Raw genomic sequence first — 15,385 nt, 5'->3', positions numbered from 1 at the left:
TGAGAGCCAACAGAAGACAACCCAAGAGCTTGGGTTGCTACACCCATGTGGGAGATCCCAATGGAGTAGTGTGGCCCAGCTGCCTGTTGCAGGCATGGGAGGAGTGGACCAATAGACAGAGTCTCTCTCTCTCTCTCTCTCTCTCTCTCTCTCTCTCTCTCTCTCTCTCCCCCTCCCTCCCTCCCTCCCTCTTTCTTTCCCTTTCTCTCTCATTCTCTCTGTGTACACGCATGAGTGTACATACATATATATATTTCTCTATCAAATGTTTAAAATAAATTTTCATATTAATTAACTACTTGTAATGCAAAATAAGCACATTAATACTTCAATCCTTTCTCAACTTTCTTCCCTTGTTTTTCTTCATTTAAGTTGTCTTTCTATTTTGCTGAATTTTAAACCACGAAAGACATATCATGCCTTAAGTTATCAATAACATTCTAAAACCAATACACAACATTTCAGATAATTCTTTTGACTGTGAGGTCATGTGGTTTATTTCAGGCACTCTCTGCATGAAGTAAGCTTCCTGGCACCTTGATGATTGCTCTTGGCATCCACACAGCCCATCTTTCAATTCCTGCAAATAGACTCACTTTGCTGAAGAGAACAACCCAACATGCTGACTAATACTAGTACCAAAACACAGCCTTCTAAAGTGCACATTAGAAATGGCACTTCCAGTAATGATGATGCAGCACCTTAGGCAACAACTTCCCCAGTCAGTAAAACCAAGTGTATAGAAATGTTATGTAACAGCTGCCCAAAGCATTGGCAATCGACCAAGACAGTCACAACTTGAGTATCCAAAACAGAGATGATAGAGGCCAGAAAACAATGGGGTAATAGCTAAAACTGATGGAAACTTTCCAAGGACTACCAAGAAAATAAAATTAAGAACTTTTCCAAAAACAAAGGACAAAATTTCACATCAGCAAACAAACATAAAAAAGATGAATAACTTGACTGAATTGACATGGAATTAACAAGATTTTTGAATATGTGTTCCTCCAAAGGCGTCAACTGTCCTGGAATCAACGAGTTCTAAGTACATGTGCTTCCCAACGCATCAAAAGGATAGCAAAACTGACTGTGTGAGGAACCAGAAAGCCTGACTCAAAGTTTATAAAGCATTACCATTGTTTAGAGGAAACTGTGTCATCCTACAGACCAATGAACATAGAAACCCAAAATGTTTAACCTGCAAAATCTTCAAATATTTAAAAATTATCCTGACAGCTGCATTATGATTCAGGTCCCTGCTAATGCACCTGGGAAAGGCAGGGGAAGGTAGCCCAAGTGCCTGGCTTTACTGGTACCCATGAGAGACCAGGATGGATTTCCTTATTCCCAAGGCCACTGCAGTCACATGAATGAATGAACAGCCTGAAGATTGCTGTGTGTGTGTGTGTGTGTGTGAGTGTGTGTGTGTGTGTACACTCGCAAATGTGTCTCACTCTGCGTATCAAATAAATTACAATAAAAATAGTTTTAAAAACGAAAATGTTTCATAAAAATCTTTGGTTCGAAGGAGAAATCTCAGTGGAAATAAAAAAAAAACACTGCTATGTGAATTACAATGAAAATAGGTGGAAACATGGAAAAATTGTGGAGATGAGAAGTCATGCTTACAGATGTCTTCAACACACCCGGCAAGAGAAGAGAGGTAGAGATCATCAGAAGCCCAAGGATTCATAAAGCTCCGAAGGTGGAGACCAGATTCAGTTTGACCATCTCTAAATCTCTTCACTACCAATGCTAATTCTCTCTCAACCTAATCACTTGATCATTAAGACAAAACTACCTTTAGCCACCACCGTCCATCGCCCTTATCTTTGAAAAAAAGTTTGTGTTTTCTTCACTGCTGTTTTTGTTTCCAAGTTGTGATTTGAGCCGCAACGTTCAGCTTACTTTTTGTGTTTTCTTTACTTCCACAGACACTGGTCTCTGGCCGAGGTTCTCGGACTGCCTGTCAAATTCCATGGAATAGCTTTCTCCTGCACATTGTCAATGTCAACACGTATGCTGCTATCCAACAGTACCATCTTCCGCTTCCTTGCCTGCCTCTCTTGTTGTTCTAGATCCTCTGAGGCTTGTCTCTCCTTAATGGCTGAACCACCCTCTCCCACCCCAAAGATCTCTCAGGACTTTGTTCTCGCTTTCGTGCCCGTTTGACACTTACAAGCTTCAGGTGCTCAACATTTGCACTAGATATTGAGGTTTCTCAAATGTATATGTGCAGTGCGGGCTTCTTTCCTGAGCTCTAGACTAAATTTTATAAACTAAAATTTTCTTGGCTTATTCTCCGAGGAAATGACAAACATTTCTGCTACAATGTCTCTTCCAGGTGGCGTACTGTAACACAGAGGGTTGAGCTATTGCTTGGGATGCATACGTCATCATGTATTGGAATCCATTTCTGCCCTAGCTTCTTCAGCTTCTTGCTAATGGTGAGCCTGGGAGGAAGCAGTTGAAAGTACCTGTGTCCCTGTCACCCATAAGGGAACAGGAATTGAGTTCCTAATTCCTAGCTTCAGCCTGATACAACACTGGCTGTTATGAGCGTTTGGCCAGTAAACCAGCAGAAGGAATCTCTCTCTCTCTCTCTCTTTCTCTCTCTCTCTCTCTCTCTCTCTCTCTCTCTCATTCTACCTTTCAAATAAATACATCTAAAAAAAGTTAAATGAATAAACAGAAACAACAGTCATGTCTCCCACACATCTTGGATGCCTTATATGCTGATAAAATGCAAGAAGCACAATACTACACACCGTGGACTAGCACAAACTTGATATTACAGTGAAACAAATTTGTTAAAGAAAACTGCGATAAATTAACACCCCAAGAAAATTGATGAGAGCTTGGGGACTTAGGGGACGGCACATATCGGGGTTGGTGGTGTGGGGGGAGGGAGGATAAATCTGTCTGTTGACAAATCCTAATATGTTCCCTAGCGGATCCCAACCATCCGTCGAGATGAGTAACAAGAACACCATCACTTTAAGCTTCACAAGCAGAAGTCTTCACGCCACTGCGTCATGAGCAAAGACTGTGCTTCGTAAATGCTGTCAGCATGGCTTTGTGATGTTACGTGTTGTTAGTTTTCTTACATCTATTTGACCTATCTATCCTTGGTAGTTCTTATTTGAAAATCAACAGTAAATTTTACACCATCTAATTTTTGTAAAATCTGATATGAAGTGATTGACTTGTTTATCAACTTACTCATTCAGCTCATTTTGAAGTCTGCTATGTGCTAGAACAGAAAAAAAAAGAGCTCCTCTTCAGAGTTAATTTTTCCAGAAACAAACTAGAGCAAGTAAAGAATGTATGACCATGTATAAGAAGGAAATAACCTATATAACATACATACACTTACCTGGAATAAAAGCATTGAGATGTAAGAACTCTATTGAGATTAAATAACCACAGAGTGTCTTCTTTTTATTTAAAGCTGTATTTTTATTGGAAAGTCAGGTATACAGAGAGGAGGAGATATAGAGAGGAAGATCTTCCATCCACCAGAGCTGAGCTGATCTGAAGAGAGGAGCCTCTTTCAGGTCTCCCACACAGGTGCAGAGTCCCAAAACTTTGGGTTGTCTTCTGCTTTCCCAGGCCACAAGCAGGGAGCTGCATGGGAAGCAGGAGCACCGGGATTACAACTGGTGCCCATTAGGGATCCTGGCGTGTGCAAAGCAAGGACTTTAGCCACCAGGCTACCACACCAGGTCCCAAAATGCCTTCTTACATAATTAAAAAGACACAGTTTTATAATATTGAAAATTCAAACATAAATATACTAGAAATATTTTGCATTCTTGATAATGTCCTGTGTTTCTCATTCTCTACCACAAAATTCACCTTTATTCTGAAAAAATGTGACTAAAATTTCAGAAGTTAAAAGCAAGAGAAAGTTTGAATGGCTGTGAAACAAGGTCTTAGAATATAATCACTATTTCAACAGTAATTATACTGTGTATTTTGAGAAGCTATAATCAAGAATTGAAAGTCATTTTTTGTCTAGGTTTCAAAATCATGAAGCAACAATTTTATACAATGAAAGCATCTTTGTAACAAACTCTGAGACAGAAAACAACTTACTTATAGTTCCTAATGTGAAAACGAATCCCCACAGAAAATGGCACTGATCTTCTCTTTTTCTGGGTTCCTCATCTAGATGCTTTTTGTCGGTCATGACAGGTTAAGAGACCAAGCAGAGAAAGGAGCAGTAACAAAAGCAATCAGCATAAATAAATTTTAAAGCCATTTTAACAAATAAAATATGACGACTTTGATACAACAGATTTTAAAGCACAAGAACAAAAAGTAATTATGGGCCCAGATATTTTTCCAAAAAATTATTTTATGCGTATTCAAAAAATTATAAATCAAGTATCTATTGCTACTTATCCATAAGCTTTATTAACATAATACATATGCTATTACTAGTTGGCGTCACCTTCATGTTAATGCATTTTTAAAAGAATATCATTTATCTTTCTCTCATCTAATGGAAATCATATCTTGAGCACCTGCTATGGAATCGTTATAAATAATACATTATTTATTCATACTCAGGAACTATCTAATTCTGTTGACATAAATGTAAAAGAAATCATCTTGGGAAATTCAGTCCATATTGGTTAATTGTATTTTGTTTAATCAAATTGCAAAAAAAATCATCTTAAGTATTAAGTAAAACAAAAAGGGAATGTTTTGGCCCCACTCCGTCCCTGACTGCAACTTTTGGAATATTACCGAGAATAAGATCTTTTATACAATATATTTACTAAAAATAAATAACTAAGATGTTAAAAATTCTGGTTATATTTTATGATAAACTTGCATGCTTATTTGGCTATGTATGTCTCTACTCTTTCCTAATAGAATTAAAAATATTCTTTGAGATCACATGGGCTTCCTGTTATTGAGTATTCTTCCTTTTTCCAAATTGGGGAAGTTTTCAGCTATTATTTCATTGAACAGAGTTTTCCAAATCACTCTCCTTTTTCCATTACTTTGAGAACTCCCAAAATTGTGTTTTTATTTACCTGATGTAAAACATGTCTACACCACTATTCATGGGAACTTTATTAAAGCAACCTAAATGGTCATCAAGGTAAAAGCTCAGAGAACCAGCTGTTTAACAAATGATCCAACTTTCCCTTTCTCCACTTGTTATTCTGTGGTCATCAAAATCAGACAGAATCATGAAAGGCAAACTTAGTGTCGTTTGGCTCTCAATAGACCTGCTAATGTCTATGTTGTATAAAATGAATGATATATCTAAAACAGCCACTAATTTTTATGTCCTACTTTGTAGTCCATACATCAGTTCTTAATTTCTATGATATTTCTGCATTATCACCAGCTGTAGTTAATTCTGTATTGCAGGGAATATATAGAGAAAATCACAAACACAGACAGAATGTATTTCAATCAGATCTTATTCTCGTTAATATTCCAGAAGTTGCTTTTTTTCACTAATACAATTTCTAGAACTATGGATGTCATTAAAGAAACATCTAATTTATTTACTTTAACTGCCATTTAATAATCTATTGTTTGAATGTAATACAATTATTTTTAATTCCACTCACTGATTGGCATGGGGATTGCAGATACAAAGAACGCTGAAATGAGCAGTTTTTTAAATTATTTGCTTTTGTTTTGTTTTTGAAACGTAGATTTTACAGAGAGAGAAAGAGAGACTGAAAGAGAGATTCTTCATTGGCTGGTTCACCCCCCTAAATAATCACAATGGTCAGAACTGAGCTGGCCAGGAGCCAGGAGCTTCTTCTGGGTCTCCCACAAGGGCAGGACCCAAAGACTTGAGCAGTCCTCTGCTGCGTTCCCAGATGACACACAGGGAGCTGAAACAGAAGTGAAGCAAGCAAGGCAAAAACCCATGCCCATATGGATTGCCCACTCCACAGGAAGAGCATTAGCCTGGTATTCTACCATGCCAGTCAGCCCTGACATGAACAGCTTTTACACTTCTTAAGCACATTGGAAGAACAACCTTGTCCAATGTGACTTTCTGAAATGGAAGCGATTAGTCCTGTGTAGTGAGAATATCCATGTAGAAGCCCGGCACCTTGCATTCCAATGACAACTAAATGCCATTTACTCTGTCCCTGGCCGTGGGATCTGAAGTAGAAACAAGAAGCTGGGAAGGGTTCATTTTTTGTGTCTTGTTTACGCTTCATGAACATGTGAGAATGCTCTTTAGATCCTTCAGGTGAGGATATTTATAGTACATTTCTCAGAAATGCCGAGGAAGTGTGGGAATTCAGCATATTATTAAGCAAAAATTTATAGGTCTGTAAATAAGAAATACATGAGCAGAAACACATATAATCATCTCTTGCTTGATACATATTTCATTGTATTTAATCTACTTAATACCACAATCTTGCTGGAGCAGCCTTTTGGACTCTTTTTAAACTCATAAAAAAAGGTAAACTCACACATCCTCAGCCTGCAAACCAAAATACATAAGGAAAAATGTGCTTCCACACAGTTACACCAAGACAGGTGTTTTAAAGTAGTAACCGCAACTACTACGTGTTACATTGTTAGAAACTGCAACACTCAGAAGCCTCTGTTCCCTTCATGGAGATTTTGGGAGGATTCAGCCACGGGAATCTCAAGGTAGAGGCATTGAGGATCACGGCTACTCATCCTTAGAATCATTACTGAAAGAGGGGGTAGCAAGTAAGGAGAGATAAGATAGGTCTGTTCAACCAGAGATGAGATCAATTTCTTTTCAATAAATCCAGGAGGACAATGCTGAATGAAATAAACGACCCTCCAGTGATGGCATGGGATATGACCAGAGCTTTCTGAGGCTGACGTAGTCACAGTGGGAGTTGCAAACTCCTTAGTGGAGAGAAGCTCTGAAAAATGAAGTAGGCAAAATATTTTCTGTTGAGAAGAGTTAGGATCTTCCCTGATTCTGGGAAAACTGGGATCTAGGAGGAAAAGACAAGCAGATCGCAGGCGAAAGCTCTGCAAAGGATCGGCATTCCGATCAAGTCCCAGAGGTATTTTAAGCCTATTGACATATACATTTCTATTATTTTAACTGTACATATGTGGATGGCAACTCTTAACATATTAAGAAAAAAACCAATTAGCAAATTAAATACATGAAATAATGTTTGAATTTAAAAGACAGAGAAATTGCACAAAATTTCTAGCTACTAGGGTAATTTTCAGAGATCCACTCTCTTTGTTCAGTGTGGAAACTTAATTTACTTTGGCACAGGTGTAACTACAATAATAATAATAATAATAATGATAAACCTTCCTTGCCCCCGCTGCCTTGTTCCCATCCACCATATCATGACTAGCTTCAGTCACTACCACAATATCTTCTCATTGATATCTCAGTTCCTAAATACAAATGATTGTGTTTTGACACCGTTCAAAAACTGTCAAAAATCAAAAAAGTGAGCAAAAAATGAAGAAAGGAAGGTATGCAGGCAGGAACGAAAGAAGGAAATGAGGAAGGAAAGGAGGGAGGGAGGAAGGAAATATGAACTACTATTCTAACCTTGTTGAGGAATCCCGCAAGTTACTGGGAAGAACCCTTGCACTCACCTTTCTCCTACATCAGACCCCCTGCTCATCATCACAAGTGCCAACAGCCTTGTAGCACTGAGTCTGAAGCAGCACAGTGCAGACCAATTGCCTGTTTAAGAAACAAAAGGTTCATTTAATTGCAATCACTGAAGGCTGAAGTAGAAAGAGAAACCTCACGTTGTGCATGTTTGCTAGGATGACCAAGACAAGTACTTAATGCAAATCTGAAATCATGCTGTCTCCAACCACCACACCCATTCCTTTTTTCTGGGAAACTCTTATTCCCAATTTTCATTATATTCTTCCTTATATACTCTCCTGTGAATATTCTAAACACAGGAAATCATTCTATCACATAAAGCATTCTGGGTCATTCGTTGACTTTAACTTGATCAATCTGCTTGTATTTTCAGGCTTGTATTTTCATCTCGGGACTTACATGTAGCTTTGCACACTTTTTAGTTGTTCTAAAATTCTACTTTCTTTATGGTCAAGTCAAGATATACCCAAGTAAAGGCAGAGTCTTAAAGAGTGGGAGAGAATATATTCTCAATCAATAATCAGCAAATATGAGTTTTCTAAACATGTTCATGAAAATGAACCTTATGAACTTATGAAAAGTTACGCATAGAATTTCAAACCATTTGACACCAAAATCAACCTAGATTTTAATCCTTTCTAAAGAATTTCTTTCACACACACACAATTCTCTATGCTACTATGACTAACAAGGCAATATTTCACATGTATCCTCAATCTTTACTGAGGCCTGAAATAATTCACAATAGCACTCAAGTAGATAAAGTACTGGAACACATACTGCCTTGCGTTTATTCAAAGGAGTGCAATGTTTTGTCTGCCAAGAATTTGACATTTTTGCTTAAGGATAAGATAAGAAAACATTTAAGTAAGCATAGAAAGGAAACAGACTCAGCTAAGTAATAGAAAAAAAGTCAGGAAATAAAAAAAAAAAACAAGACCACACAAATTCACTAGGGAGAGTACAGATGAATATAGACTAAGCATGTGGAGAATAATGGTTATGTGTATCACACACACACACTCACACACACACACGATGGGAAGCTTATACTCCGTGAGTACTCACAGCCAAAATAATGCCTGATGAAAGTTACCAGGTGGGAAAAATATTTGAGCAGATGATACATTCTTTTGTGTTTCCTCTAATGCTGAAGAACAGTTAAATCAACAACTCAGCCTTGAAAGCTGTCGAGAAATGTAAAGCCGAGTTGGTACAATTTAGCAAATGTCATCCATCCACAAGGCCCATACCAAGCCAATTCCCAACAGCCAACAGTTTCCCCTTTATTTTCTCTATAATATTTAGCTCTTTGCCTTAATTACACTTGATATTTGTAAAGAGAAAGCTGGCGTAGTAATAATTGGATAGCTCTTTTATCTAAGTTGGCAGAAATAGGATTTTCTTTTATATTTGAAGAGCAAAACAAAAGCATAACTTCCTTTTCTCACCAACTTGATGCCAGAACTATCCTCTGAGTCACACGGTTTCCTGAGATCGTGTTCTGAAAGCGTGCATGTGTTAGACAACTGCCAGGCTCGGGCTGCTGTGTCAGCCCCCAGGCCCACCAACGCCAACTCAGTGAAACCTGGGCATGGCCACACTCCATGACAGCCTCTCCCGTTCATCGCCTCATCCTTCAGTCCAAGACTCCCCTCATGGTTACCTCTCACCCCTTCTCTCCACGTTTTCTCATTTCTTTTCTAGCATGAGTCTCTCCCTCTCTCGTATTCATACAGAAAGCAAAGTAATGACAACCTTTGAAAAGAAGAGATGCGAGAGAAATTTGGTAATCTCAATTTAGAAAGAAGATTCTCTTTCTAGCCTCAGTTTTTGTGTGTGTGTTAAAAAGGCTCATCTACTAAGAGTCAAAAACCCAACACACCAGCTTCAGCTTTGACAAAAAAAAATCCCAAATAGGAAAATATTTTTCAGTGTGGAGTTAAATATGCTAATATCTAGAAAGCATTTTAACATTGAGGGATAATGCTTCATGTATTATTAAATCAAATGAAATGTATTCTTAAACTTTTTAATTATGTTAAGGCACCAAAATTGCATTATTGAACTGTAGGACAGTTTAATATAAATTAATGCCACTTTGAGTGGATTAGACCAAATTCAAATGTAGATCTATGAAAGTTTATTAAAAAGGTTTCCCAAGTTCTTATCCTCTTAAGCTATTCCCTGTTTTCTGAATGCCAAAAAACATTTTTTTTTCAAATTTTAAAATTCATTTTGCAAGCAGATAACCCTAAAAGCATAAGACTGTACCCAAATTTCAATTATATAATCAAAATACTGGTTGTGCAAGGACGATTACCTGTTTTCAGTCACTACCTAGGTGTAAACCTTCAAAATTTTAGCTGACGGGTTTTACTGTGTAATAAAACATGTCAAATTCAAACTGACAAATGGATTTCATTGTTGGAGGATTTTCCTCACACCTTCTTCCATTATAATTACAAGTACCACTCAGCCATATGATCTTCTGCAAAACTTAAGGTAGAAACGTGAAAGATGACGCATGTCTCAATATCCTAGCACTTGCATGGAGGGCCCGGGAAGCTCTTGCTAATTGGAGAGGACAGAACTTTGAAGGACTTGAAGGCTGCCAGTTGGCGCCAGCCTCCGTTCCAAGGTGCGTGCAAACCCTGCCTTGTACAACCTGGACCAGGCACCCGCAGCTCATCTGTTGCATCTCCGAACTTCTTCAGCTCCTCGGTTCGTGAAATCAGAGGAGCACACTGTCCAGCCTCATGGATTCTCAGAGCGTGGCCTGCATGTAGATGTGTCTGCCAGTGAGCAGCGTCTCGGCAGTGCCCTCTGCTTTTAAGGCAATGCTAGAGAGATGTAACGAGTAGTTGTTCCATTAAGTGTGCATATGCACCATTCATTTCATCCAGCTGGAAATTATGGCATAATGGATTGTGTTCAAGTCGCAACTCCCACTGAAAATAAATACTGATAGGATAAGAAGAGGATCGCACTTTCATTGTGGGGTGTTGACTCAACTTTGGGAATTTAACACATAGTTCATTGAAGTGTGTGTTTGTGAAATTAATCTACGTCATGACCACAATCACGAACATGAGCATGACGCAAAAAGAATTGGCACTATTATGCCTGGGTGCGATAGAACTTTTTAGTTATGTGGGATATTTTTGAACGACAAAATAGACTCATGTTTGTATTTGCACATAAACTTTTAATTATTCAACTCTTAACCTAATAATAGATATTTATGATTTTGATTTTTCGTATAATTGCTTCAACGTTTTACTGAAACTGATATTTATTTATGATCAAATGTCATATAACAAAAGGCCAGCGCTGCTGTTATGAAAAATGGACCGCGAGTGCCCCCTTCTGGTCTGAAAAAGGAAGAGATGTCTTCCTGAGGACTTGAAAAAGACCCTGCGCTAATTCCCTAAGCAGCTGTTTTAAGTCAGATTTATGCCAATTCTTTCCTGATTAAATAATAAAATCTCTCATTTTTCTCCTAAACTGTTGGATATCCTGATGATTTAATATTGTAGTTTGCCATTCTAGGTAACGTGACAAAGTCGGGGAATCTTACTCATCCTTAAATAAAATCCAACGCTTTTTTTTTTTCAAATGAAGCTTTAAAATAATCCACTTCACAAACAGTTGAAATTTTACCATCCTAGATTTTTACATTCAACTGTGTAAAAGCTCATAAACTTGAATCCATATCTGCCTTAATCACGTTAAATGTCATGTTGCCTTGCTTTCCACCAAATCCAAGCTGATACTCACAGACACACTCATTCATTATACTCCTTCCTGACATAGCATAAAGGGCAGAAGCCAGCATGATAGATTAAAAAGATATTAGGGTATGATATTAATTACAGTATCAGCACCTTTTTCCAGTTCAGGCTGAATATAAATGTCTATTTTCATTTTTACATCCAGAATATACTTTGAAAGAGAATGGATGTATTGCACAGAACATAAGAGATTTGGGCCAGATATCCTAATTTCAAGAAAGCAGCAAGCATGTGCCTCCTAGAATGTTTAGAATTTGTCTTTAACCCAATTTGGCATTTTTAAAATTATTGCAAGACTGTACAATTGAGACATATTATGCAAAGCATAATGCAATCTGATACAATGAGACAGAAATACACGCTATAAAAATTCTTGCGCATAAAACGAAAGCTTCTAGTAATATGATCTTTTATTGCCAAAGAATTTTAGGAAAGCATAACAAAGCAAGTGAAATCTGAAAATGAATAACATTTCATTCTTAAATTACAGTTTTCCTTAGCATTGGGCATCTTCCAAGAAACTTACTAAACCTTGCATTAGTAAAATTGCCTACAAATCAACAACTTTTACTACCATCTAAATATGTCAAAGTAAAAATACGCAATGTTTGAACATACTTCTTCAAGATCTCTGCTTATACCCAAGCTTGTTCTCAGAGAATTCTTCCTCTAGTGGGAGTGTGGTGCCGAACCCACAGGCAGCTTTGCCATACTTCACTCCTGAAGAACCCTTCCTCCGTGTAACTCCTATGTGTGTTTCATTTCATTATAATTTTAATTTCTGGGAAATGCTCTGCCTTTCACAGTTGTACTTCTTATCCCTGTGCATTTTACCTTCACACATTGAACATGACCAGCTATCGTGTGATGCGAAAGCACTGATCAGGAATAGCGGGCCTGACGGGACGGCGAGCGGTGCGGCAGCCCAGGCTCGTCCCGCTCCCGGACAGGGTGAGGCTCCCAGGGAGCAGCAGGAGGGGCTGCATTCTGAAAGGGTGCGTCCCTGGTCATACTGCAGCCTGTCCTGGAGCTCACCCCCTTGGACCAGAAGGAGCAGCAGGGCGAGGCCTGCAGACTTGGATCGTGACTGCTATTCTGGGGAACTGCCAGCATCACTCACAGCGTCCAAGATCCGTGGCCTTCCAGATGTTTCTATGCCTCTCTTCAGATTTTCAAACACATACAAGGGGATCTTTCTGTATACCGAAGAGTATATCAAACGAGAAGGCAGTTTAAACTACAGTCCTGTTGGTAAGAACCAAGAATTGATGGTCTATTATCACAGAAAAGCCACAGTGCATTCGATTTCCAGCGTGATTTAACTCCTGACTGCATATCGCTACAGTCCTCATTTTATTACCATTGCCAATCATGGCAGGTGGGGCACCTTTGAAAACATGCTCCCTGCTGCTCAGGAGTCACTTTCCTCTGATGCCAGCCACACATGGCACAGCTGCAACGTGTGCTGATGCCACCGACTTGGAGTTGTCACCAGGTTGATTGGCTTTTAAACACACCAACCTCAGGGGCCGGTAGTTAGACTGGGAGACAGAGATGTGCAGGTTATACCGCAGAAAGAAGAGGATCCTCATGTCTGAAGTACATTAGGAACAGCATCATGTATGGCAAATATCCTCAAATATCATCAAAAAGATGCTTATGCAGAAGGAAGGAAAACCTTGTCTGTGTGGTCTGAAAAACTCAGACCCAAATTCTAATTTTTAATCCACATGTACCATTATCCCAATATTTAAGATATTTGGAATAATAGTTCTTTCCCAATTATATGAGTAGTCATAGTGTTTATATACATCACAGTTCTCAATTTTGGCGATGTGTTCTCCAATCTATATTTGAAATCCATATACCAAAATACGACCATCATAAAAATTCGTCCCAATACAAAACATGGAAGGGCTTCGCACTTTCCAAATACAGCTGTGCCAATCATTAATGCTAGATTCCAAATACTAGATAGAGATTTTTTTTTTCCTGTTGGTGGATCGTAGGAGTTCATGATAACTATAGGTCTGATCAAGGCTTATTTCAATGCTTGGAAATGTCAAATGAGTAATTTTATTCTCCTTTATTTTTAAACTATTTGCAGAGACAACACAAAATTATATAATGTTACATTCATTTTAACCTACACTCTTCCTTCAAAAGGTTACTTGTCTAAACATTTCACTAACATTGTGCAATTTTAAACTGAGAGAAAGAACAAAGTTACAAGTGTGACAATTTATCAGGAATAGATTAAGTGACAGCTGTAACTAGAATCAGAATTAGTAAATTATTTTAATAGTTCCAGGAAGAATATAATTTATAAAAGTACATTTGAATGATGTTAGGAAGATAGCAGGAAAAATTATTTGCGTAGGACAGGATGATTTCTTTGAGTTAAATTTCAGTAATAAACCCTCCATGTGAATCTCCTCAAGTATAGATATATTTCAATTCATTTATGTCACTGATATCATAAAAATGACTATTTCCAAAGCATTTGCTCAAGTTACATAATCCCGTTGCAAATTTGTGGATTTTAACCCAACTTTTATACATTGCCCTTCTCTCAAAAATCTTCTGAAAATCATGTAAGCTCCCCAATTTGTGATATATGAAGTTGGCTCAATTTTGTCTTTGTCATAATCTAACTTCTAAGAATCTTTTCTTAAGCAAATTTCCACTATATCCCACTGAGTAAATCCCTAAAAAAAAAAATCTCTTTCCTCCAAAAATTGTCTAAAACCCTACTCTTCAGAGAAATCCTGACCACTTAGAGGCATTCATTCAAATTTCTCTAAATACAATGTATTCACAATCACTACTTCTACTGTGAAAGATCAACAACCCACTTGATGTAATTTATATTTCCAAATATTTCTCCTTTGGAAATGATCCTTGATAACTACTTATGGTCCTGTTTGTTGCAAATTTAATGTACTGCAAATGTATTTTACAGTTAATCAAATGTGCATGACTCATAATAAACAGAGTTAAAACTGTCCAAGAGCCATCCATACAGAAAGAAATTGCTATCCTTGCTTTCGTAGTATCTTCTCTTTCAAAGGAAAGTAACTCTAACATTTACTTTAAGAGCTATGCAGTTAGTGTACTACTAAGACAAAACAACAATTACTTTCTAGTTAGAACCAAAGAGAATGAAAAGAAAATAAACCAAAAATATATAAGCTGAATAAAAAGTAGGCAGGTAAATTGATTCAGCTAAAAATGGAAACATACAAGTCTTGATTTTGACTTGTAAGAAAGAACATTTATAATGTAGTTATAAACATATTTATGGTATGTTTAATCTCCAGATCATTTCATTGTTTTTGGATTGCTAAAGAGAAAGAAAAAGAATTCTGTATCTTTGAACACACACACACACACACACACACACACACACACACACGGAATTTGGTGCTAGCCAGCCATTTTCTCATTCAGTACTGCAACTGGAGAGTAAGCACCCATCAAAGCCACCTACTCAAAGAATTCAGATGGCCACATGTCACTTAGTGAATAACCATGTGAAAAAATGAACGAATAAAAGGATTATGGAAGATCAATCCATAAGTTAAGGTACAGAGAGGAATTCATTTATATCTGAAGCTATATATATAATTTAAAAATATTTGTGAACAGAAATCTTTATGTGAACAGTGAGGCAACAGCTATATAAATCTACACATTCTACATATTAAAACAGGTATTACCAGATGTTTATATTTTATCATCATCATAGTTTCTCTAGCAAAGAAAATTCATATGTTCCTTGTCTCAGCAATATCTTTCTGAATGGATTTGGAATAAACTCAGAAATGACATCACAAAACAATTAGCCAAGTTGATTAAGGACACTCATTCCAAGTATGTTGAGATTTTTCACCTAGTACCCCGAGGAGAGGATGACAGGTTTTTAATGGCGGCTCATCTCCTTGAAGGCAGCCCTCTCCTGGAG

Source organism: Ochotona princeps, chromosome 28 (genome assembly GCF_030435755.1).
Source record: "Ochotona princeps isolate mOchPri1 chromosome 28, mOchPri1.hap1, whole genome shotgun sequence".
NCBI classification, from domain to species: Eukaryota; Metazoa; Chordata; class Mammalia; order Lagomorpha; family Ochotonidae; genus Ochotona; species Ochotona princeps.
The sequence above is the reverse complement of the archived record's forward strand: the minus strand, read 5'-3'. Positions refer to the sequence as shown.